Consider the following 5,380-nt stretch of genomic DNA (forward strand, 5'->3'; position numbering starts at 1 on the left):
TCTTGTTGTGTGCATTCATGATTGAGTCTTGTGTAGCACTGTTTGAGACATCCTTTTTGAATTACTAAACTTGAGTTTTACTTGAGGATAAGCAAAAGTTTAAGTTGGGGGTGTTGATGAGTCCAATATTTGGACTCATTTAGGGCTTTATTTGGATATATTTAGTGTCCTCAAATGCTTATTTTGTGCCAATAACTGATGTAAAATCCTTGATTTCCAGGTATTTGGATTGAGGAACAAAGCAAGGACACTAATTTGCACAAAGGAACGAAGCGAGCTGAAAGAATGAAGAAAAGAGAGCCTTGTGATCGCCAAGTCCTTTAGGCGAATAATCGAGTGGCCATTTGACCGCCTAAAGTTCCTGTGTGCGAAGCCCTGAAGGAGAAAGTCAAGTTGGCAAGAGAAAGGAGCATTCGACGGATCGCTGAGTGGTTCCGCAATGCAATGTTGGATCGCCCAAAGTTACAAAATTTGAGGAAGCTGAAGGCCAAGGCAAAAAGGCGAGGACATTGACCAAAGGGCGGATCACTGAGCTGATCGGCGAGCCTGACTTATTGCGCCGAATGGTCCTTCACAGCATATTGTTGGTGACTATAAATACATTTTCAAACATTAAGTTTAATATCTTCTTTATCATTTTTAGAAGTATCATCTTTTGAATAGTTTGAACTCTGAGTTTTGAGACAAGTTTTCCTTAACTTTGAAGAATTGAAGCTTTCCATTTTAAAAAAATTGGAAGTGGATCTTTGATATTCTTCAATTTGGACCTTTGTAAAGACAAAATTAATCATACCTAGTTGATGGAAACACAATTTGGTAATGATTTTTTATCTTTTTATGATGTCTAGCTAAAACCCAAATTCTTGGGGTGTGATTATGTGATTATGGGCTGATTTAGCTTGTGGGTATTGCTAATTTTTAGTCTAAATTCTGTTTAGAAGTGATTTCAATCAGTAATTGTGGTTCAATTTAAAGAATTGTAGTTGCAAATGCAGTTCTACCTTCGTGTTTTTGGCTTGCTCGAGAGAGAAGTTTTAAAACCAAGATTACTGAATTGATGGTCTGTGGGTATTGGGTTGTCATGGGTTCTGCTTGAGAGAGTGAATCCTAAACCATTTTCCATATATTCAGCTCAAGAGAGTGAATGGACTAAAGCGAAGGCTATTCTTATTTGCATGCTTGTTGGTGTTCGAGAGAGACCAACTTGATTCAGGGTAAATTGTTCGAGAGAAAGTTTATCCCCTCTAAAGTCTAGCTTATTCACTAATTTACAACTATTTACTAACAGTTGCAATTACCCATTTGTCTACATTAGCCTATAATCTAATCACATCCCAAGAACCCATCTCCTTATTGTCATCTTCATGTTATTTTCTGTTGTTGTTGCTGCTAGTAAAAACCAAAACCCCCTTATTTGACATTCGTGTCACCCCTTAATTTGAATTATGTTTTTATTCATAAATGTCTATTCCTATGGCTGACTTGAGCATATGTGTACTTTCTTATTGAATCTTAAACACGTACCACTCCATGTGGGATTCGACCCCAACTCATTTAGTTGGGTTATTATACTGACTAACGATCAGTGACACTTAGAACTGGATTAAGTGTCCTTTAAATGTTAATCAAATCATCGGGGAAAACTTCCAAAAACTGATTAACTACGGGGACCTACTCAAGAGTAGGGGTTTCGGAATCTGGATCCCTCACCCTAACTAGGGATAAATGCAACCCCTCAAAATCATCTTTCTTGCATTAAGACAAGAGAAAAACTGCCCTTGATCATAGAATTCCCCTCTTCCACTTAAGGATAGGCTTATTTGGAAACTCAAATCTGATCACTCGAGTAATACAATATATGGAAGCATAGTAAGAATGCAACCAATCCATCCCAATAATGACATCAAAGTCTAACATGTCAAGTTCTACCAAGTCTACAAGGGTAACTCTATGGGATAAGGAAATGGGAAACCTTTTATAAACCCTCTTAGCCACCACATAATCACAAACAGGAGGAAAGACATAAAAAAGGTCTAACAATATATCGGGGAGCACATCAAACTTCACGGCCACATAAGGTGTTACAAAGGACAAAGTAGCACCAGGATCAGGCAAAAAATATACATCATGTTGAAAAACATTTAACATACCTGTCACTACATCCGGAGAACTCTCTTGGTTACCTGAGGTTTGGAGAGCATAGAAGTGGTTTTGCTTTGGAGCATTAGAATTCGAACCGCTAGGAGGAGCTTGCTTTCCCTCTCTCCCTTTAGCCACAAGTGTGGGGTAATCTCTAATTTTGTGTCCAGTCTTACCCAACTAAAGCATCCATAAATTCCGGCTAAGCACTTACCAGCATGTTTCTTCTTACACTTGGCACAAGTAGACCTAGCCAAAGAAGAGCCACCTCCATTACCTCTTTGAGGTTTAGGGTTAGACACCCTATCCTTGTTAAACTTTAATGGAGCATTAGAGGAACCTTGACCAGAAAACCCTTGTCGAAACTTAGGACGACCATGTCCATCAGATCTAGCATGTGAGAAATTACCATCACCAGTCTTAGCCCCTTTTACCTCTCTAGACTTCTCTTTGAGCTTATCCTCTTCAATTTATTGTGCATGTACCATGAGACAAGAGATATCCATGTCACCAATGATCATGGAAATACGACACTCTTTAACTACTATTTCGGACATGCCCGATACAAACTTACTCATTCTAGCTCTTGAATCTACAACCATTGTTGGAGCATATTTGGACAACTGAGTGAACTTTAAAGCACATTCCCTCAAACTCATGCTTCCTTGGAGAAGGTCAATGAACTCTAGCACCTTGGCTTCCCTCATCTCAAGGGGAAAAAATCTATCAAGAAAACAGATTTGAACATTTCCCACTCAATAGGACTCGCTCCCACCGGTCATGCCTCCTTCCATTAGTTATAACACACTTGAGCTTCCACCTTCTCTCCCGGAGTCGCTCTCATGATAGCAAGTACCTTATAGACCTCATCGATAAACTCTTGAGGATCTTTCTCAACTTTGGAGCCATGAAATTCTGGAGGGTTCATCCTCATAAAATCTCTCACTCTTGAAGCCGTCGCACCAACATTTGGGTTCACGGGAACTACCACCTCTCAATTGGCTTGAGCCGTCATGGCTTAGGCCAACACTTGAAAAGCTGATTTAAACTCTGCATTTGTAACTTATTCGGCCAAGGGATCGACCGAAGCTTGAGGAGGAGCTTGGAGAGGAGCTTCTTGATCCACATTCTCCCTCACATTCCTTTTAGTGTAAGTCCTTCTAGTAGACATATCATGAAGAGCATAAGGTAAGGATTAGAAGGGAGACTTTATAGAGTTAAACTCTATGTCACAATTAAGAGTAATGAAAGAAGTGGAGTTTCCTAATCATCTTGTAGCCTCTCATTCATAATTGTGGCGTGCTTCACACTCACGAACAAGACTCTACTAGACGTGCCTTATGAGACATCCTAGGACCATTCTAAACCTGACTCTGATACCAAGTTTGTCAGGACCCAAGGGTATCCCCTAGATGTTACATGGCGTATAGAACCCCGAAGGACTCCATACATGCCACTTAGCATATCATAACATAAAGTAGTAGAACAATAAAGTGTAAAACAACATTTAAGTCCAAAACAGTTTTATAGAAGACCGGAAGTCTAACTCATGTCTCAACATAACCATCTATTACAATCGAATGAAAGTGGGCCTAGCCCATACATAATGCTCAAAAAGTAAATACGAAAGAGAAACTATAGTAAGGAAAAGTTCATTCTTGAACCATGAGAACTCACCAAACTCTGAAAGAATATAAGTCCAAGGTCTAGCCACTAGAATAGAAACCCTGTCCGTCGAACCCTACATTTGGGAAAATGTAGGCAAGAGTATGCGTTAGTACAAAAATGCACTAAGTATGATAACTATGCATAAAAAATTTAAAACATGCTAGGAAAGACATTTTATTTCATGACATGCAATTTGACCAATAAGCATGATATAAGAGGGTTAGAAAACATAAGTCATAACATCATGGTCAATGCAAGCTAAATCATCTTTAAGCCTTTGAACACTTATGAGATACTTCTTTAAGTAACCCTAGTTCATTAGTCATCTTGTTGTGGGAAAATTAGCCTTAACCGACATAGAGACCATGTGAGCTAAAACATGATCACTCGGTGTCTCCCACACCGAAAATAGTTGTTCTACTTGCCTAAGGTAGAACCATGAACATCTAGTTTAAGTGGATCCCCTAGCTAATCAAACTATGAGGTCACATAGTTTAAAGGATAAGGAGATCGCTACTAGAAACCCGACCTCTACTAACGGGAGAGGTTCCATCTCATGAGACTTCTTCTAGAAACCCGACCTCTTCTAACGGAAGAGCTTCCATCTCAAGTTCAATATCCACTCAGTGCTAAGAATAATTCCCACATAATAGTATTTTCTTAATTATTCTCATTATCCATGGAAAGACAAGTCATCTTGTCAATCCAAGCTAGTTCATTATGATAGCTCTTATTCATTGATTCAATTAGGTAAGAAAACCTTTCAACCTAAGAAACCTTTCTATGTGAGAAAAACTTTCGAATCATGGTTGTAAGTGCTTCATGAGAATAACCTTTCAACAACACAAAAACAACAACAACATTGACACTTCACTCTTAAAGCACCCTTAAAGCACCCTTAAAGCATTTACATAGGTTTCGTAAGATCATGAAAAACTCATACTTTGCCCTTTCAAGGTTCAAAGCCACTTTCAATCACCAACTCTATAATTCAAGCATTTGATAGGGATTTTATCATAATTTCATTCAATTCTATTACTTCATACTTTGGATCATAAAACTCCTCTTTCATAATCAACAACCCAACTCTATGAGATCACAATTTGGAAAACATAGGGGTTTGCATGGGTTCATAAAGGAAACATCCTAAAAGCATTGTAAATCATCCATTCATGCATATTTAGACATAAATAAACCATTAAGATCAATAATCAAAAGAACCCATGGTGTTTGAAGAAAACCCTAGCTAGTTAAGGGAATTCTACCATTTGAAATAGAGGAATTGGGGACTCCATGGGTGGAAGGAACCCATGGATGAAAGATACTGTACCTTAACTCAAATTACTAGCCTTCAATGGAGAATTTGGATCCTTAGCTTCAAACCCTATTTGAACCTTCTTCTTCTTCTTCAAGTTCTAGAGAGAGAATATTTGGGAGGAGATTTGATTTCTTTTAAGGAATTTGGAAGAATGAATTAAATGGGGTGAATTTGGGGGTAAACATACTTATATAGGGGTTCTAAATATAGGCAAAATGACATAGTATAGGAACTAATTAATTAGGAAAAGACCTA

The sequence above is a fragment of the Solanum stenotomum genome, chromosome 12 (genome assembly GCF_019186545.1).
Source record: "Solanum stenotomum isolate F172 chromosome 12, ASM1918654v1, whole genome shotgun sequence".
In the NCBI taxonomy this organism is placed as follows: Eukaryota; Viridiplantae; Streptophyta; class Magnoliopsida; order Solanales; family Solanaceae; genus Solanum; species Solanum stenotomum.